Here is a 22973-nt window from a genome sequence, read left to right on the forward strand (position 1 = left end):
AGTCACTGCATAATAAAAGGAGCAATCCAACAAGACGATATAATCCCTGTAAAGATTTTGCACCCAACATAGGAGCTCCTAAATATGTAAAGCAAATTTTGATGGACCTAAAGTGAGAGACTGACAGAAATGCAGTTATAGTATAGTGTTTTAACACCCACTGACATCAATGGATAGATCTTCCTGACAGAAAATCAACAAGGAGATGGCAACCTTAAATAACACACTAGATCAAATGAATTTAGTTGATATCTTCAGAGTATGTCACCAAAGCAGCAGAATATATGTTCTTTTCAAGTGCCCTTGGAACATTTTCTAGGCTAGGTCATATATTAGGACACAAAACAAGTCTTAATAAATTTAAGAAGATTGAAGTCATATTAAACATCTTCTCTGACCATAATTATATGAAACTTGAAATCAATCACAAGAAGAAAACTAAAAAACACATAAAAATATGGAGGCTAAGCAACATGTTACTAAACAATGAATGGGCTAACAGTGAGATCAAGGGAAAAAATCAAAAGATACCTTGAAACAAATAAAGATGAGAACACAACAACCCAAAATCTTTGGGACACAGGGAAAGCAGTTCTAAGAGAGAGCTTCATAGCATTACAGGACTATCTCAAGAAATAAGAAAAAACTCAACTAAACAATCTAACTTTACTCTTAAAAGAACTTGACAAAGTCCTGAGTGAGTAAAAGAAAGGAAATAATAAAGATCAGAGCAGAAATAAATGAAATATAGTAAAAAACTAATAATAATAATACAAAAGATCAAAAAGACCAAGAGTTGGGTCTTTGAAAAGATAAAAAAGATTGACAAATCTTTAACCAGACTCATTAAGAATAAAAGAGATAAGGCCCATATAGGTAAAATCAGAAATGAAAGAGAAGTAACAGCTGACACCAAAAAAAAAAATACAAAGGATTGTAACAAATGAGATTATATGAACAATATGGATAGATTACTAGAAACATACAATATTCCAAAACTAAATCAGGAAGAGTCAGAGAATCTGAATAGACAGATTCCAACTAATGAAACTAAAGCAATAATAATATTTAAAAAATAACTCCCAGTAAACTAAAGCCCTGAACTGATGGCTTTGCAGATGAATTGTACCAAATATTCAAAGAAGAACTAACAACTATCCATCTCAAACTATTGCAAAAATTTTAAGAGAAGGGAAGACTCCCAAGCTCTTTTATATGGCCAGCATTATCCTAACTACAAAACAAGAGAAAAACACAACAAAGAAATTCATAGGCCTATATTTCTGATGAACACACATGCTAAAATACTCAACAAAATATTAGTAAACCGGATCCAGCAATGAATTTAAAAGATCATAAGAAATGATCAAGTGGGATTTATTTCTGGGATGCAAGATTGATACAATATTTGCAAAATAATAAACGCGATATACCACATAAACAAAACAAAGGATAAAAACCACGATATCATATCAAGAGATACAGAAAAGGCATTTGATAAAATCCAGCACCCATTTATGATAAAAACTCTTAACAAAGTGGGACTAGAGAAAACATACCTCAATGTAATAAAGGCCATATATGACAAACCCACAGCCAACATCATACTCAATGGGCTAAAACTATAAGTGTTCCCCTTAAGATTGGGAACAAGACAGGGATGTCTGTGTGCACCACTCTAATTCAACATACTGGAAATTCTAGCTATAGCAATCAGACAAGAAATTAAAGGCATGCAAAATGAAAAGGAAGAAGCAAAACTCATAATATGCAGATGACATAAAACTGTACATAGAGAACCCTGAAGATTCCACCTAATAACTATTAGAACTGACAAATGAATTCAGTAAAGTAGCAGGATACAAAATAAATTTTCAGAAATAAGTTGCATTTTTATACACCAATAATAAACTATCAGAAATGAAAACTAAAAAAACAATCTCATTCATAATTGCTTCAAAAAGTATAAAATACCTAGGAATAAATGTAACCAAGAAAATAAAAGACCTGTACTCAGAAAATTATATGACACTGAAAAAAGAAATTGAAGAAGATCCAAATAAGTAGAAGTATATAGCATGTTCATGGATAGGAAGAATTAACATCATTAAAATGTCCATACTACCCAAAGCAATCTACAGGTTCAATGCAATACCTATTAAGATATCAATGGCATATTTCACAGAACTAGAACAAATATTTCAAAAACGTATATGAAATCACAAAAGACCTTGAATAGCAACAGTGATCATGGAGAAATCACACTACCTGATATCAAACTATACTACAAGGACATAGTAATAAAATCAGCATGGTACTGGCATAAAAACAGACATATAGATCAATGAAATAGAGAATTAAACTCATGTCTTTATGGTCAATTAATAATCGACAAAGAAGGCAAGAACATACAATAGGGTAAAGGTAGTCTATTTAATAAGCGGTATTGGAAGAATTGAACAGATACATGTATAAAAATAAAACTAGACCACCTCCTTATACCACACACAGGAATAAACTCGAATAGATTAAAGACTTAAATGTTACACTTGAAGTCATAAAAATCCATAGGCAGCAAAATCTTAAACATCTCTTGCAGCAATATTATTTCTGATATATCTCCTCGGGCAAGGGAAACAAAAGTAAACAAATGGGACTACATCACACTACGAAGTTTTTGCAGAGCAAAAAAAAAATCATCAACAAAATGGAAGGATGACCGACTGCATGGGAGAACACATTTGCCAATGATACATCTGATAAGGAGTTAATCTCCAAAATTGGTAAAGAACTTATACAAAACACCAAAAAATGCAAATAACCCAATTAAAAAATGGGCAGAGGGCCTGAATTGATACTTCTCCAAAGAGCACATACAGATGGTCAACAGACATATAAAAAGATGCTCAGCATCACCAATCATCAGAGAAATGTAAATTAAAACCACAATTAGATATCACCTCACACCTGTCAGAATGTCTATTATCAATAAATCAACAAACAACAAGTGTTGGTGAGGATGTAGAGAAAAGAGAACCCTCATGCACTGTTGGTGAGATTGCAAATTGGTGCAGCCACTGTGGAGAGCAATGTGGAGTTTAAAAATGGAACTGCCTTATGACCCAGCAATTACACTTCTGGGAATTTATCTGAAAAATATGAAATACTAATTTGAAGTAATATATGCACCTCTATGTTCATTGCAGCATTATTTACAACAGCCAAGATATGGAAGCAGCCCAGTGTCCATCAGTAGATGAGTGAATAAAACAGTTATGTTACATTTACACAATGGAATACTACTCAGCTATAAAAAGGAAGATAATTTTACCATTTGCAACAGTATGGATGGACCCGGAGAATATTATGCTAAGTGAAATGAGCCAGTCAGAGAAAGACAAGTCAGATATGATTTCACTTATATGTGGAATCTTATGAACTGAACTAACAAGCAAAATAGGGACAGACTCATAGATAGAAAACAGGCAGATAGCTCTAGTAATGGGGAAGGGGGGGGTTCAGATGGTGGTGGAATTGAGTAAAAATGAAAAAAAAAGAACTCATGTACACTGACAACAGTGTGGTGGTGATTGTGGAGAGGCACGAAGAGGAGGTGGAAGAGGGTATAGAGAGGATAAATGGTGATGGGGGAAAAAATAAAAAAGGTTATAGGGAACCTGCACATAAAAAAAGTTATAATAAAATATATTAATTGCTTTAAGGGTGCCAGATATAAAAGGTTTAAAAAACAAAAGGGACAAATAATTTTTGCCTGAAGGGGTCAGGAGAAGTTTCAAAAGAAGGTAACATTTTTTCTGAATCATAAAGAATAAGAGAAAGATTTTATACAGCCAAGAGGTCAAGAAAGGGGTTATGAGGAGAGCAGTTATTCTACACAGAAAAACAATGGGAGCAAAGGTAGGGTGGTTTGAATGTGTATAGTGGTCACGGAATGGCAAGAAGTGTCACATGATTGGAGGATAGGGTTCTAGGACCAAATCCAGAGAGCCTTTAGGATAAATAAAATCTATTGGAACTAAGTCTAGCCCTTCAATAGAAGTGATGTTGCCCACAATCAATGTCAAAGGAAATTGCCATTTCCTACACGCCAATTATAGCCTGTACCTAATCTTTTCCTTTACTTCTCACTTCCAAAAAAGACCCCATATGGATTTCACTGCACTGACCCAGCAATGATGCCTAACATAATAGTTAACAAAGTAAACAGTTAACATCATCCTGCGCGTAGTTAAGATTTCATCCTATCTTTTTCTGGCATGTGGATCTTCAAACCATCCGTGGTTGCAGTTGTCTTTAAAGAACTGATATTGACCACTCATCCCAACTCTTTCTTATCCCAAAGCCCAATGGGATTCACAAAGCCCGGGGTGGTGATAAATGAGCCTAAGGCCAATTAGTTGTAAAGGGCTTGAATGCCATCCTAAGATCTCTAGATTTCATGTCATTAAATCCATACTGAGTACCTCCAATGTGCCAGACACTGTTCTACATGCTGGGCATGTAGTGATGAATCAGACAGACCAGGTTCCCATGCCGTGGAAGGACAGTCCAGTAGAAAGCCTTGAGTGCCTGAAGAAAAAGCAGCTCCATGGAAAGATGCCGTATTCCAGGATGACGCGGCACTTCCCAGCTTCCTGGACCTTCACGTTTAGGCCTCTATCAACCTGATAAGATTTCTTCTCTGATAACTGAAAAAGGCTGATTAAGATTCTTTCTCTCCACTGAAACTACTAATTATTCAGTCTGATTTTCCTAAAGTGTATTAGGTGACAAATCTTATCAATAAATTAATATTAAAAGGGCTATTTCATAATGATAAAACATTAAGGACATAATTCTACTTTCATTTGCATCTAATAACAGAACTTCAAAAGGTGAAACAAAACTAACGAAAAAATAAAGGTGAAATAAACAAACTTACAATCATTGCTAGAAATGTCAATGTTTTATCTCAATAATTGATAGAAAAAGTAGAAAATTAGTAAGAACAATGATGACCTAAATGAAATTTGTAGAAAATTCTACTAAACAACAGCAGAATATACTTTTAAGAGAACTCAAAATATTCATCCAGATAGCCCTGGCCGGTTTGGCTCAGCAGAAGAGCGTCAGCCTGCAGACCAATGAGTCTCGGGTTCAATTCCAGCTAAGGGCACATACCTCAATTGTGGTTCATCCCCGGCCCAGGTGGGGTCGCGAGGAAAGTAACCAATCAATGTGTCTCTCTCACGTTGATGTTTTTCTCTCTCTTCCTTTCTCCCTCCCACTCTATCTGAACAAAAATGGAAAAATGTCCTCGTGTGAGGATTAAAAAACCATTTGCTGGTCAATAAAACAAGTTATAATAAACTGAAGGGAATTAAATAGTATGAGGCTGTTTTCTTTGTTAGCTTTTATAACAATGGACTTCAACTAGAAATTGATAACAATATCTGAAAGCTCCATCAAATATTTAAAATTAAACAACCATTTCTAAGTATACATAATTTGAAGAAGAAAGCACAAGAGTAATTAGAAAATATTTTTAATTGGATAGAAATAAAAGTGCCTCAGAGTATGTGGGGTACAACTACAGCAGGGCTTAGAGGAAAACTGATAGCATTGAATGATTATACTAGAGAAAAAAAGAAATTTCTCAAAGTAATCATATAATCTTTCACCTTAAAATTTGTTTTTAAAATGAAGATCACATTAAATACAAAGTAATTAGAAGGCAGGAAATAATAAAGTTAAGCAAAATCAATGAAAAAGAAAACAGAATAAAAATAACAGAAAAAATAAAACTCAAACCTATTCCTATTATAGGCCAATAAAATTGATAAAACTCTAACCAGATTAATTAGAGATTATATTCAGAGAATATATACCATTATCAGAAATGAAAGGACATCTCTACAGAGCCTACAGATATTTTAAACAAATTTTATGAACATTTTGTTAAGTTGGGCTATTTAAATGAGTGATCATTTACCAATGACCATTCAAGAAGAAATAGGTATTCTGAATGGCCATATATATTAAAGAGACTAACATTGTAGCTAATAACTTCCCCACAAAGAAAACTCCAGTCCCAGACAACTTCACTAGTGAATACTATCAACCATTTAAGGAAAAAAATAGTATCATCTGATGAATTGCTCACAAACTCTTCTAGAAAATTAAAGAGATGGAACACTTCCAAACTCATGTTACAAAGTGAACATTTACCAGATGCTTAAACCAAAAGCATTATAAGAAAATAAAACTAAATATCAATATCCCTCATAGACACAATCCTTTAAAAAATTTTATTAAAGCTATTCCAATGATATATAATGAAGATAATATATCATAACCATATGGAATTTATCACCTGGATGCAAACTGAAAAATCAATCAATTAAATGCACTTCATTAACAGAGTAAAATTAAAAAAACATATGATTGCCCAGCCTATGTGGCTCAATGAATTGAGTGTCATCCCATGGAATGAGAGGTCCTGGTTTGACTTCCCATCATGGCACATGCCTGGGTTGTGGGCTTGATCCCTAGTAGGGGGCATGCAGGAGGCAGTCAATTATGTTCTCTCTCATGATGTTTCTCTCTGTCCCTTCTTCTCTCTCTAAAAACATCAATAAAAACATATTTAGAAAAATATGATCAACAAATGGGACTAGGTCCAACTAAAAAGTTTTTGCACAGAAGAGAAATCATCAAGGAAACTTAAAGACAACCTACTGAATGAGAAAAGATATTTGCCACTGATACATCTGGTAAGAAGTCAATATCCAAAATTTATAAAGAACTCAGACAACCCAACATCAGAAAACAAACCCAATTAAAAAGGAGACAGAAGACCTTAATAGACATTTGTCCCAAGAAGACAAACAGATGGCCAATAGACATGAAAAATTGCTTCAACATCACTAATCATCAGAGAAATGCAAATTAAAACCACAATGAGATATAACGTCAGAATGGCTGTCATCAATAAATCAACAAACAAGTGTTGGTAAGGATGTGGAGAAAAGGGAATCCTCGTCCATTGTTGGTGGGATTGCAAATTGGTACAGCCACTATGGGAAACAGTATGGAGGTTCCTCAAAAAATTAAAAGAAGCAATTTTACTTCTGGGTATATAACTAAAGAAATCCAAAACACTAATTCAAAAGAACTCCCCCTATGTTCATTTCACTGTTGGTGGGAATGTGTATTGGTTCAACTATGGACAACGGTGTGGAGGTTCCTCAAAATAATTAAAAACCATCATCAAAATAAAAAGGGCACCCAGTGAATAGGAAAACATAGTTTCCAAGATACATCTGATAAGGGTTAATTTCCAAAATATATAAAGTACTCATAAAACTCAATAAAAGGAAGACAAACAACCCAATTAAAAAATGGGCACAGGACTTGAATAGATAATTCTCCAAAGAGGACATACAAATGGCCACGAGACATATGAAAAAATGCTCAATGTCACTAATCAAGAGAGAGGCAAATTAAAACTACAATGAGGTACCACCTCATACCTGCCAGAATGGCTACCATCAATAAATCAATAAACAAGTGCTGGTGAAAATGTAGATAACAGAAACCCTAGCATATTGCTGGTGGGAATGCAGACTGGTGTAGCCACTGTGGAAAACAGTATGGATTTTCCTCAAAAAAATAAAAAATAAATTGAACTGCCATTTGACCCAGTGATCCCTCTTTTAGGAATATATCTTAAGAATCCCACATTATTTACAATAGCTAAGATCTGGAAACAGCCCAAGTGCTCATCAGTAGATGAGTGGATAAAAAAGCTGTGGTATATTTACACAATGGAATACTATGCAATGGAATACTGAGACAGCATGGAGGGACCTGGAGATGATTATGCTAAGTGAAATAAGCCACTCAGAGAAAGACAAATATCACATGATCTCACTTAAATGTGGAATCTAATGAACAAAATAAACCGATGAATAAAAATAGAACCAGAGGCATGGAAACATGGAACAGACCGATGAATGTCAGAGAGAAAGGGGAAGAGATTAACCAAAGAACTTACATGCATATATGCATAACCAGGGGACACAGACAATAGGTGGTGAAAGCCTGGGGTGTGATGAGAAATGGGTGGGGGGCAATGGGCGAAAAAAAGAGAGAGACATTTGTAGTACTCTCAACAATAAAGTTTAAAAAATAAAAATAACAGCATCACCTTAAAGAGAAAAAACAAAACAAAAATATTATTAAAAATGGAACTGCCTTATGATTTCACTTCTGGTACATATTTGAATAAACTCTAAACCCTAATTCAAAAGAATATATGTACCCCTGTGTTTATTGCAGGATTATTTATAATAGCTAAGATATGGAAGCAACCCAGGTGTCCATCGATAGATAGATGGATAGAAAAGTTGTGGTACATATATACAATGGAATATTACTTGGCCGTAGAAAAGAATTAAATAAACCAAATAGAGAAAGACAAATATCATTTATATATAGAATCTAAAGAACAAAATAAAAGAACAAACAAAATAAAAACAATTGTACAGATAAAGAGAACAAACTGATGGAAGCCAGAAAGAAATGGTGTTGGGAATGGGGTGTAAAAGGTGATGGGATTAAAAAGTACTAATTGTTAGTTACAAAATAAGCATGGAGATGTAATGCAAAGCATAGGGAATATAGTGAACAATACTGTAATAACTATCTATGGTGCCAAGTGGGCACTTCAATTATTGGAGGGAACATTTTATAACCCATATAAATGTCTATCCACTGTGCTATACACCTGAAACTAATACAAAAAAGTGTTGAATGCAAACTAAAATAGAAAAATATAAAAAACATGATTGTCTCAGCACATACAGAAAAAGCATTTGATAACATTTAAAACATTTTTTTTTTATTTCATTTTTGTTACGGATGTTTCTCCTTTTTTACCCCATTGACACCCTTCTCCCCATCCTCCCATCCCTATCCCCAGCTTTGTTGTCCATGTCCATTGGTTATGCATACATGCATATAAGTTCTGTGGTTTATCTCTTCCCTCCCCCCACCACCCCCTCTTCTGGAGATTGTCAGTCTGTACCCTACTTCAATGTTTCTGGGTCTACCCTATTCCTCAGACTGTTATGTTCATTATATTCCATAAATAAGTGAGATCATGTGGTATTTGTCTTTTTCTGCTTGGCTTTAAAACCCATTTATTAAAAAAAAAAAAAAAAAACTCTCAGCAGACTAGTACTTGATCTTCCTCAACCTGATTAAGAACATTTTTTAAAAATCTACTGCTAATATTATACTTTGTTGGAAAACACTGAATACTTTCCCCCTACATTCAGGAATAAGGCAAGAATACACATTCTCTCTATTCCTAGTCAGTCATCATTCTGGAGATACAAGAAGACCAGACAAGAAATAAATTGAACAGAAAGAAGTAAAACTTTATTTGCTGACAGCCTGCTTGTTTAATATAAAGTCCTAAATTATCTACAAAAGTACTATCAAAACTAATGCCTGAGTTTAGTAAGGCTTCATGATACAAAGTCAATATATAAAAATTGTGTTTTTATATACTAGATATTATGGACTAAATTGTGCCCCATTCATGCATTAAAGCCGTAATTCTCAATGTCATGAGAAGGATCTTAATCCGATAGGACTGGTGTCCTTATAAGAAGAGGAAGAAATGCTAGATCCCGTAGATTCTTTCATTTTCTCTCTCTCCGTGCACGTGCAAAGAGAAAAGGCCATGTGAAGATACACAAAAAGGCAGCTATCTGTAAGCCAGGAAGAGGAAGAGAAACCTCACCAGATACCAATCCTGCTGGGTCTTTGGATTTCTGGCTTCCAGAACTATAAGAAATAAATTTCTGATGTCTAAGCCACTCAGTCTTTGGTATCTTGTTATGGAAGCCTCAGCCAACTAATATACTATCTATGAGAAATGGAAATTGAACTAAAAACCATATGGTTAAAATAGCATCAATAATATAAAATACCTAGAAATATAACATACACACATATAAATTCCCTTGTACACTGTAAACATATATATAATACATGTATAGACACACACACACGTCAATACACAAAAATTATATATACATATAATCTCAATAACTAAGATATTCTGAGTGGCTTTCATTCCTTTATATTATTAGAAATACATAAGCAGGTGACTACATAGCAGGCAATTATTATGAAAATTCACAAGGCACTAAGGAAGTTTAGGGATACAGCTCAGCAGCTGTAAGGACACTGGTAGACACTAAGTCTTGGTCATAGTATATATTTAATTACAATGATTTCTGAATGTTTTTGGAATAAATGTATGAAATTCTCCTTTTTTTCTGATATTTCTTCCATCTGACTACGACATTCCAGGCAGTAGTCTGATTAGCATAAAAAAGCACCATAGGCCATGTCAGAGAGACTGTATGTCAGAATCTGATTATGAATCTGCAATGACCAATGAGTTTCAACCAGAGGTTCAACTGTGATAGATTGGTGGTGACTAACTGGAGCAAAAGTATTGAGAAGGCAATTTGAGACTTATCTTGAACTCAGTAGGGTAGAGAACTAGAGTCAAAGAAGCAAGTCTACTGTGGGGATGCACACCTTATAACAGTCATCCTTGCCTGAAACACCATTATTGGTTCCAGGAGAGAGAAGTAGGCCCTCAGTTGGCATTAAATAATAGTATATAATCAAACTTTGACCTTTGGTAACATTCAGGTCACTGCTATGTGTGGAACCACCTTTTCGATTTTTTTCTTGCCCTTTTCACAATTGCTAACCCAAATGGTATCATTGACCTTCTGAACTTAACCATTTGACCAACTACTTTGAAATATTCCGTAAGTGAAAAATCATTTTGTTTAATTCATACACACACACACACACAGAGAAAGATAAGCTTTCATAGAAGGGACTACTGAAGTTCACAGACTGATAAATGAGAAACACAGACCTAAAACTTAGTTATTTTGTTTCCAAGTCCAGTGTGCATTTCAATACCATAGACAAGTATCCCCAAGTTATAAGAATCAGTTATATATAAAAATAGGTGATTTGACCAAAAGTAGAACACGACTGAGTTGCCAAAGAAAAGCTGCACTTATCAATCTGATTCGATTTAGGATAATTTTTTATGGTTAGGAATCCTTTCTGGAGGCTCTCCTCTACCATATGGTGTTTCACACTGTTTTGTAGTTACCTGTTTTCTTGTCTCTTCTCTACTCAATCATAAGCAGCTTGAAAACATTCCTTTAATCTTTATATACATATAGCCTAGCTCAGTACCTGGCATCCCATAGCAACCCCTAAATTGTTGGTAAGTAATAAAATCAATGAAAATTATTTTCAGTCCCTTACAAGACTACGGTCTTTGTCAAGAAAGTGATCTGGGAATCTGAAGAAATGTAATGATGTACCACCATTGATTTAGGTACAGTCTATCATTATCAACTAGGGGACTGCACTGAATCAGGCACTTCAATATACATGTTTTTCCTTGACCACTCACAAGAAATATGTAAAATAGACACTGAGTTTTTGTACAGATAGAAAAATTGATACTCAGAGAGACCAACTAATATATCCTATTTCACACAGTGAGAGCCAAACCTTTACCTTCAAAGCCCAGAACTCTTTTCATAACAATTTAGTTAAATTGGGGAAATATATATGTACATATTATAAGCACTGTCTGGAATATTTCCTGGAATAATGATTATCAGGATTATGCATAACTCTTCAGAGATTAGTCTTTTAAATCATGAGATCTAGGAACATATTTGTGAAATATTTATCTTCCATGTTTAAATTGTTTTCTTTGTATATTAGAATTTAAAGTAAAACATATTTAGCAGTGTCCTGATGTATAATGTTTTCCTCTACTGAGCCCCAAGAAGGTCTGACCAGATTGTAATTCAAGCTTACACTAATTTTCCACTTGTAGCATACCCTCCCTCCCCATTCTGTCCTTTGGATAACCTCATAATGACTTTTACTGTATTTATGCAAGACCTTTCCAATTAGCCCCTTGGAACTTTCAAATGGAGAAGAAACAGAAAGAAATGAAAAGAGGAAAGAAGAAAAACGATGATCTGGGGTAGCATTTAACTAGCAGGAATTTTCACACTGTCAGGTCATAGAAACACAGAAAGTCAGAACAGTCCTAGAGTTCTCGTAATCCAGCCCCATAATATTTACAGATGTGTTTACTTTGGCATATGCAAAAGAACACAGGTTTTATAGTCAGCCAATCTGGGGTCAAATCCTGACTTGTTACTTTCAGCTTTATGAGCCTTGTTTAATATGTTACTTTGCCTCATTTTCCCTAATTATAAAATGATATTGGTATCTAACTCATAGGAATCTGTAGAGGACCAAATGTGGCCAAACATATGGCACTTGTCACCTGTTGGGCACACAGGAAGAGCATGGGAGTGTTAGCCCCTCTGTTGTCATTATTGTGAGACCATGGTGCTTCCCTGGGAAATTCTACATGTATAATTGCGTGGTATTGCTTGGTATGGTTGCTTGCTGATGATATTATCACTCTTCAGCTACTCTCAGGCAATGACCTGGGTCTCAGTAGGGTTATTAAAAATTAAATTTTGCCACAACCCCTGAGATTTTCATTTTGGTTCTTAAAACAGTATTCTAATAGTAATATCCAGAAATTCCAGGGTAGCCTTTCCTACATAATGTATATCTGTATTCCAGTGGCCCATCCCAATTCTTTTTTCCATTCATTCACTCATTGAAATTTATTGTATTAAATTTATTGAGTGACCTCAGTCTCTCTGCCTCAATTTCTCCAATACTTCTGAACATTTTTCCTCTCTTTGCACACTCTAGTCCATGGATAGTTGAGTGCCATGCATTTGTGATGGGTAAATTTGGAAAGTGTAAACTGGGCATGCTCAGAATAGACCCTTCCTTTTTCCTCTTAGAACATGTAACTCCCAGGAAATATACACCCTTCCCTGCCCCACATGCCACATATTTTATGGGGGCTACTCCATTTGAGGGGGCCTGTGGATATTTGACCATGTCTGTATTTGTATGAGAGAATCTGTGTAAGCTGGATCAATATTAGGAGTTTACTACCCACATATAATCTACATCTTCTAACCTAGTCTTATCAAAGCTGGGAGCCAATATATTTCATCTCCCATCTGCTGAACCTTTGAGCCACAAAGGGGAATACTGTTTGAAGACTCCCCAAAGACCCCTGAGTTTAGTCTGGGATCATGAAATCATTAACTCAGACTATTTCCATTTGTTTTCTTTATAGCCCTTTACAAAACAGGTCTTGTGTACACTGCATTCAGATGTTGATATTATGCCATCTAACACAATTTCATACTATCTAACATGTGTATCAACTAAGGCTGTACACCCATCCAAGATATTTTGGCCCTCAAATTATAACTGTTGACCTCTACTTGGAACCACATTAAGGTTAATGTGAGTTGCATGGCTCGTCTGCTCTTACATTATCTCTGAGGCTCCACATTGCAGCACCTGCTAATTATGCTTATGAATATTGGAGATCCAGACTGCAGTTTTACCATTTAAAATAAAGTGATTTTTTCTTTTTTAATTAAATTTATTGGGGTGACATTGGTTAGTAAAATTGTATAGGTTTCAACTGTACAATTCTATAATACATTATCTGTACATTGTATTGTGTGTTTGCCACTGCAAGTCAAGTCTCCTTCCATCACCATTTATCCTCCTTTACCCTCTTCTACTTCTCCACCCCCCTCCCCTTTCCCTCTGGTAATCATACTGTTGTCTATGAGGTATTTTTCTTAATTCCTTTACCTTTTTCACCCAGCGCCCTATGTTTGGGGGATTGAAATAAAGTGATTTTATTAATGGGTAAAAAAAAAAGGGAAATGTGGGCCACTATCAAGTTAGAGATGCAAGTTCTGCTTGTACAGAGAAAGTAGGGAAAATGATCACGAATCCAATGGAAACAGCTGTTTCAGAAATAGTGCATGGCCAAAAGCAGCCAAGTTAATTGAAGGGTGTTTTGTAGGTGAAGAGAAAATAAGGGTTCAGGAAACAGTTTTGGTTCTAGGAATGACAGAAAAACTGAAGTACCAAGAAATGAAAGAGCAAGGATTGTATTTACAAAGGAGCTGAGCTTTCAGAGGACAAACTAGATCTGTAGAAATGGAGGAATAAAAAGGCATGGATCAAATGAACATAGATCTCTAACTGAAGATTTAAAAGACAAAACTGGAAAAAACTAAGAATTTGGGCTGAGCATGTCTGGCTTATTCTTCTCAGATTTACCAGTCATAGAAGTCACTCCAGCTCTCTTTGGATAGACTGAGTAAAGGGGAAGAGAGAGACCAGAGGTATAGAACTACCTGGACTCTCTCCATCTAGAAGAGAATACAAGAAATAGAGGGGAGGATTTCCTCCTAACACCCGGTAGTGAAACACATGTTATAAAATTAACAAAGGGAAAATAAAATTTTTAAACCCAAAAAAGAAGGGAAGAGCAAACCTATTGACTGTTAGTGTTAATATAATCCATCTATCTAATAGTTTAATTTCATTCATAATTTAGAGGGAAAAAAAAATCTCCATGATCTACTGCATACCAGGCACTGTGCTAGTTACTATAGTTGAATTGATGTAAAAGATATGCTTCTAACTTTTAAGGGCTTACACTAAAGTTATGAAGAAATACATTTAATCTGTTACTTAAATATGATGTGCAAGTGTTAGCATAGAAGTCTTCATGAGGGGACTGGAGAGCAAACAGGAAGGACACTGAATCTCCAAACAGCTAAGCTTCAGGGTTGGCCCTTAGCTTCTTAGACAAAACAAAGAGTTAATATGGTGAATGTTATAACTTTCAATATCAAAAGGCAAGAAAATCTGGCATTTCTTTTCAGGGAAGGCAAATCTTTTTTTCTGGCACTAAATTGGAAAGAAATTACTTTTATGAAATTTTATAGGAAATACTGAACGATTTAATGGGTAATGTTCTCAGCATTTTTTCTGCCCTTGTAAAAGTAGATATGTTTGTTTCTCATCGTGGCTTTTGATGACAGTCAAGAGCACAATGTAGTTAAATTTTCATTACTAAACATGTTGCATATCAGAATAATTTTGGGATCTATTCTAGAATACATATTCCTGGGTCTTATTTAATGAGTACATCCTCCAAATATTAAATTCTAGTATTTTATAGAGTTACCATAACTCTTTCTTGTTCTCTTATATTTGTATTCCCATTACAGTTGCTTTTAGACCTTCTAGAAATCTCTAGTTCACTACTATTCCCATTTTCTTTGAATGTATTCAGTCTCTTCTTGGTTCTCTTTCTTTTTCTGGGTGATTACTCAAACTATGTGCTTACCAGAATCTTCAACCCTTCAAGCTATTGTAGCACTGTACATCCTCAGCCATCCCGTGATAAAACCTTGAACCTCTGTGATTTATTTTTAACAGAGTTCGCAGACATATGAATTTAAGAAAGAAGAATTTTAGAATTATTAATACAATTATTAAGTTTCTTTAGAAAAGACCCCCAAATTGTGAAAGAGAATATGGCAAGAATAAAGAGCAAAGAGTTGTATGTGACACCAGCTTGCTATTGGTGTAAAATATTTGACTAAAAATATGTGTCTGCCACAGAAACGGTACTGCAAATTCAGAGGTAAGAGTAGGATGCACTCACTAGATAACAGTCCTTTCCTTCAAGGAAATTACAGTCTAGTTGAGGAGATAGAGCAAATATCCAATCGGTATTGAGTGCCTACTATTTGCCAAAACTTTCAATTTGTAATAACTAAGTTTTGCAATATCCCTGTGTATCAGGTAGCTTTTGCTACATTAATGAACTACTTTAAAATCTAGCAGCTTAAAATAGTTATTCTCAAAATGTGGTACCTGGACCCCACCCCCACACATCAACATCAAATGAGAACTAGTAAGAAATGTAATTTAGGGACCCTATCCCAAACCAAGGCATCAGAAACTGGAGTGGAATGCACTGGTCTTTGTCTTACCCAGCCCTCAAAGGGATTCTGATGCAAGCCAAAGCTTGGGAACCACTAGCTTAAAACAGGCTTTTTTTGTTGTTAAGCTCACAATTCACTTCTACCTGTTGGTAATTTGGGTAGGGCTCAATGGGGTTTTCTTTTTGTCTCACCTGTGTTCACTTACACATCTTCCCAGGACTCAGCTGGTTGCTGGCTGATCTACCATGCTAACAGCTGGGGCAGCTCACCTCTGCTCCAAGAGGTCTCACAAACTCCAAGAAGTTGGCCTTGGCTTGTTTGAATGACAGCTGAGTAGGATTCCAGAAGAGCAAGTGGGAGCACCCAAGATCCTCTAGGGGCCTAAGTTCAGAACAGGCACACTCACATTTATTACTTTCTGTTGATTAAAACAAGTCTCAAGCCCAGCCCTAGTTCAAGGAGTGGGGAAATAGACCCTACCTATTGATACCTGAGCTACAAAGTCACATTGCAAAAGGCAAGAGTATAATATTGCAGCTGTAAGAAAAGACCTCTTAACCTTTGAGATGACATGGAGGGACCAGAGAGTATTATACTGAGCAAAATAAGCTAGTCAGCGAAAGACAAGTACCACACAATCTCACTTATATGTGATTCTAATGAACAAATCAAACTGATGAACAATAGATCCAGAGACATGAAGTAGGGAACAGACTGACAAACCTCAGTGGGAAGGGGGGAAGGGGAAGGGAAGAGATAAACCAAAGAATGTATATACATATATGCATAACCAATGGACACCGACGTCAGTGCGGTGAAGGCAGGGAGGGTGGGAGGAGGGTGTCAATGGGGGGAAAGGAAAGACAGCTCTAATACTTTCAACAATGAAGATTAAAAAAAATAGAACATAAAATTGAGGGTGGAAGCCATTGTTTGACACCACTCTACAAAATGACAGATAGTCTAACAGATTAAGAGTAAGAAATTGAAGTTGAGCAAATTAAAAAAAATTTTACAAGGTCATTCATCTAGTAAATGGCAGATGCTAGATTTAAATCTAAGCCTGTCTAATTCCCACTAATCAGATCATATATAAATAGCTGTATGTAACATAGCATGTGATAAGTTGAATAATAAGAGACCTAGATAAGAGTTTACAAAAGTTTAAAAGGGGAGATATGATTTCTGGCTGGAGAAATCAGAAAATTCTCAATGAGGGTAGTGAAATTTGAGCTGGTCCATCAAGGATGAGTTATCTAGGAAGAGAAACAAGTTTGAACATAAAACAGCTGTTACAAAATACCAAGCTTCCATCAGTAAACACATGGACTCTCTTTTGGCTAGAATTTAGGGTATTTAAAGAAGAAAAAAACAAGAGATGCATTTAGAAATCCAGACCCTGACAAAGAGAACTTTGAATGCCAAAATAGGGAATTTGAGCTTAAGGATTTTTTGAGCAAAACATGAACATAAGTTATAAGTTCCAATTATTCTTCTTTTCATGCAAATTATCTTTCTGTGAATTTACCCAAGAAAAATATTTTATTTTGGAGTCGCTTTTCTTCCACAATTTTTCAACTCTCTTCCATCCTCTTTTAGCAAATATTGTTCAGGGGATACAGAGATACCAAGCTAATCTGGCCTCATTCACATCTGATACTGAATAGACTGTGGGGTTGAGTTAGGTAACATGTTCTCTAAATCAAAGCTTCCCTGCTGGGCATGTGCAGGGGCACATGAACTGAAATGTGCCGAGATTAATCCTCTCATCAATCTGGGGACCATATGAGCTCTGGGGTGTCTGGAGCCCCCTTGGGACTGTTGTTTCAGGCCACAAGCTATCGTGTTCCATCTCTCCAGTGTATTATGTAAACATTAAGCATGTATTCTCTGTGTGTTTCATATATGTAAAAGCTGGGAGGCACTGCCCTAGATATCCTCTGTGGCCAGCCTCCCAAAAGCCCAGGGAATGCTAAAAGAATCTCATTACTGTAAAAAAAAAAAAAAAGTTTCTGGAATTCTGGGGTATGTCCCAGAATTGTATTACTTTTTAAGACTCTCATGTGCCTCTCATACCCCAGCAGGTTGTGAATCACTGTTACAGAAAGCTCTGTCCAGTGACCTAATCTTCTAACTTTTTGTCTTTGACTCATGACAAACTATAACAAGAACATAGAGATTCTAATTTTTGCCCTAGCCTCATAATGGCCTTTGAACAATAGTGACCACCTTACCAATCTCTTTACTGCCAACGCTTTAATTTCACCCCCTTCAAGCTTCTGCTCCATAAGCCACACCTGGGATAACCTGCGTTCACTTCGAAGACCAGCCTTGGAAAGGACATAAACAGATAACCAGCCTTGGAAAGGACATAAACAGATATCCAAACACATATTTTGATTTGCAGGTGGCCCAGGAGCTTCATGGAAGACAGCATAAACCTAGAGCCATAGCTATACAATAAACTGGAGGTTTGTCAAGGGGCATGCACTAAAGAAGAAGAAAATGAGGTTCCTAAGAGAAAAAAAAAAAAAGACATTAATTGAAGTCTTGCAGAATGGGCCAGACCAGATGGGCCTGTTGGAGTGAGCAGCACTTTCAATTACGCGAGCAGATTACATTTGAGTGTTCTCTCATTCAGAGATAACCCCGCCACCTTTATCCCCAAATCACTTGTGTTCTGGGAGAAAAAAAGTCATTTGAGGGGAAGGAGGATGTCATTAAGGTACACAGCTGTTACAGAACCCCCCCCCCCCAAAAAAGAGCTAGCCCCGTCAAATGGGAGCATGGGCCTGATGGACGGAATCCTCGGGGTGGGCTCACAGAGAAGCCACGAGTGGGTGGACACTGAGGGTAGCCGACGCTGTTGTCTGGAGGAGGTCCAGAGGGGGCCAGGCGGTAGCTCAGGCAGCAACTTGTAAGTAGCAGAGTGATAATGGGCAAATGTAAGCAGGGTGATGACTGTATTGGATAGTAGAATGAGGAATTACAAAGCTGTAAACAAGTGTGAATATATTTTTCTTATGACTTTTAACACAAAATATTTGTTGCATTCTTACTGGGTACAAAGTACTGTTCGAGGCTATGGGTTTGTCTCACCAATCAAAACAAAAGAAAAAAAAAGGAATATTTGTTTGCACGCAGTTTACATTTCAGTAGAGGTTCTTTCATGTGGGCAACCCCATCTCCTCTGGGGTGCTCAAGGAGAAGGCTGGGTTCGGGCACCCCTGGGACCGTGCTGCACCTGCTCGCACTTCACAGGTGCTGTGGTTTTGCCAGATTGAAGGCAAGACCCTCCACCAGCAAAAAGGATTACAACTTGCTTTTTTGCAGTGATCTGGAACCAAAGTGGTCTGGAACCAAACCCTCAATACCTCCAAGATATGCTTGTATCAAGATCCCTGGCAGGTAATGGTAGTAGTGGTAGGCTGAATTTCAGGTTAATCAGATTAGTTGAGGTTGAATAAAGTTTTGCTAATGAGTGAAGGGATACATTTTAATGTTATCTTAAACAAAACAGATTTAAAAAGGCAAGTGTCCTTAATACACATACTTTATCCTAGTATTCAATCCCAAATACTTGGAGATTATCTAATCTCTAATGTTTTGGATTATTCTAATCACACACCCCTGTATGAGTATATAGAAAAACAAAACTAACTAGAAATTACATTTTAGATGTGACTCATGTTTCTAACAACTGTGAATTAAGTATAGCTGAGCTTTGTGGTAATACTTAGGAAGACAAACATTAATGGAATACAGCTCCTGCCCTTGCTGGGCTCACGCTCTCGTGGTGCACGCACGTAAAACAAATACCCAGGGTGTTGCGTTCACTCTGACTGGGGTACGTGCAAATTGCCGAGGGAAGTATCTCACTGCATCAATTGGGAAGTCAGAGGAATCCCAATAAAGGAGGCACCATTTGTGCGGGTTTTGGGACAATCCAAACTGACATCTATCAGTCAACAAAGCAGGCGAGAAGCATCCCTGGCTTGAGACCAGGACTCCAGCAGCACAAATGTGCAAGAACAGGACGTGTTCATAGAACCACAAGGCCCTTCAATATAGTTGGAAAAACTAGTGGCGCACTTTTCTTTTTCCTAGCTTTTACCAGGCTTACTTCAAAGCAATACAGATTCTGATCCCGAGATGTATGAAAGACAGATAATTTGAGGCTACACAATATTAGAATGCTTAATTAAAAAGGCTTCCTGGACCCCTAGAATGATGTTCGCACCGTCTGTATTTTGTCTCCCATATATGCACATGAGTTTTTCAAATAATTGTAACAATGAGCACATTATATTTACCTATCTTATCTGTTGAGTAGTTCTTGGCAGGTCGGTCCTCTGGCTGTACAGATAACCTTTCTCTCCCTCTTTCTGACGGCCTCTCAACACAGGCTTACCGAGCCTTTCTATAGTTAGTTAGATTGACTACAGGTGCTACTAAATTAAGCTTGAGCTATTTTACGCTCAGCAGGTGTAAACATAGTCAATGAATCACAATGATTACTGCTGGAAAATGTCTCCTGCGACCCCCATTTCACCTTGTAGGAGAGAAGTTGAGTAAACATGGATTAAACAGTGTATTTTAAAGTAGAACAGGGTTGGAATTCATGGGAAGTGCCTCAAACCCTATTTCAAATCATGGCTCACGCACTGTAGCAATTAGGCTGTATGGAAAGGAACTTCATCAACTGTGCAGTATCATGGAGACATGATGGATGGGCTTTGTGTGAATTTCCTACTTAAGAACACTTCTCTCTAGACCAGCATTGTCCAATACAGTAGCCAGTAACAAAATGCAGCTACTTAAATTTAATTTTCTATTAAATGATACTGTGTATCATTTAAAATTCAGCTCGTCAGCTGCATTAGATGTGTGTCCAGTTCTTCATAGCCACACGCATGGAACAGCACAAATACAGAACGTTTTTATCGTCACAGAATATTCTATTGGGTAGCTTTGCTCTAGATTATATCTTAAATGAGTTACTCGTTTCTTTGTTTAACCAAAAGGAATTTAAAATGGTGCACTTGTACTGTGTATCTACCAAATAGATGCCAGGCTCTTGGCTGGCCCCTAGCAGCATGTGTGGGAGAGAGACAGGAATAAAGTCACCGGGGAGGCCCCAAGTAAATGAACTGTAGGTTTTTTGTTGTTGTTGTTGTTGTTTTGTTTTTTAAAAATATTTTTAGGTCCTGAGATAAAATCCAATAGTAGAAGTTCAGGAAATATTTGTGGACAAAGGTACTAGCTAGTCTAAATGAGCTATTTTCAGTCAGATCCTTTCTTGGCCACTTTAATATCCAATCTACTGCAAAATCCATTAGGACAATCAATTGCCTTGTGCTGTGAAGACATCCAAATCCCCCTGGATCACTTATTTTCAGTGCAGAGCTTTTCATAGGACAGGTGCCATAGTAGGAAAAAGATATTAAGATATATTAGAATTATTTTCCTCTTATTCATCCAGGCTTCTAAAGGATATAATTACTCTTGACAAAGACCTTGAAAACTTGGCCCAAAAGTGAGTTCCAAGCCTCCTCTCCCATGAAACTGGTTCACACTCGTCCTGCATGTGCCTCACTCCCTCCCACCTCTGCTCATCCCCTCTCTCCTAAATCTTTCACCCCTTCCCCAACTACACCTAACGAAAATCGTATTATTCTCTAAGGTCTAGGCTGTCTCCTTTCCTCTATGAAGACCCCTTCCTCCCTCCCTTAGCCTAAATGGGCCTCTGCCCTGCTCTAATTAAATCTCGTCTTACAGGAGTGCTCTCAGCATGTAGCATGGGGCCTTACTGAAAATAAGTCCTTGGCAGATATTTGGTCAATAAAATTGGGAACTCTGACAGAAAAGAACAGCAAGGTTATGACTATAAATATTTTGGAAGTGCTTTTAAATTTATGAAGTAAGTTTAAGTAGCATATATTATTTTATCCTCACAAAATTCCCCTGAATTACATGTTGTTATCCCCATTTTACAGATACGAAAGTGGAGGCTCAGACAGATAAAGGGACCTCAGAAGGTGTGTCAGTCCCAGAAAAGGCACACTCACTAGGCTAGTAGAAGAGAGCTGAGGGAAAGTGCTATGCAGACCTAGGGCAAGGTTGGGGAGATGGGAGATAACGCTCTGGGGGCTCATCATAACTGAGAAGCATTATCACCCAATGCCTGAAGGGCCAAGGGGAGGGGGCTGCTACATAACCTGGTAAGAGCTGTATCTGTGAGAGAACCCTCTTCCCTCATTCATTTTCCAAGAGCAGAGACTTCTCAAGCCCTGGCCCAGAAGTAAGTTCAGAGAGGTTAGGAAATGCCTTGAATTCTTTCTCCTCTTTTTTTTTTTTTTTAATCCTCACCCAAGGACATTTTTCCATTTTTTGTTCAGATAGAGTGGGAGGGAGAGAGAGGAAGAGAGAGAGAGAGAGAGAAACATCGATGTGAAGGGACACATCGAGTGGCTGCCACCCTCACGACCAACCAGGGCCGGGGACAAACTGCAACCGAGGTACGTGCCCTTAGCGGGAACCGAACCCGGGTCTCTCTGTACCGCAGGCCGACGCTCCAACCGCTGAGCCAAACCGGCCAGGGCGAATTCTTTCTCCTCTTTATGATGCTTCCCATTGTCCTACCCCAACCAGGAGACAGTAAACAAGAGAACCCCAGAGATCAGTCAGTCCCAAGAGGCCAGTCTCCCAGGATCCAGGCAGGGCACAAAGGGTGGACGTGTGCTTTGAGCTGAAGGGGGATGGATGCAGAGAGCAAAACAGATTTTATTCAGCATTTAAAGTCACACAGATATTGGGTTACAGAGACATGATCCAAAACCCAGAACTTCTGTTCTTTTCACTTTGCTACAGTTTTGGCACGTAAGAAATAACTCATTGCAAATAAATTATTTGCAGGTGTATGTACAGTTATATTGCCTCAATTAAATTAAAACGTACCCCAAAATGTAAGAATTA

This window comes from Molossus molossus, unplaced genomic scaffold (genome assembly GCF_014108415.1).
Source record: "Molossus molossus isolate mMolMol1 unplaced genomic scaffold, mMolMol1.p scaffold_m16_p_12, whole genome shotgun sequence".
Classification (NCBI taxonomy): Eukaryota; Metazoa; Chordata; class Mammalia; order Chiroptera; family Molossidae; genus Molossus; species Molossus molossus.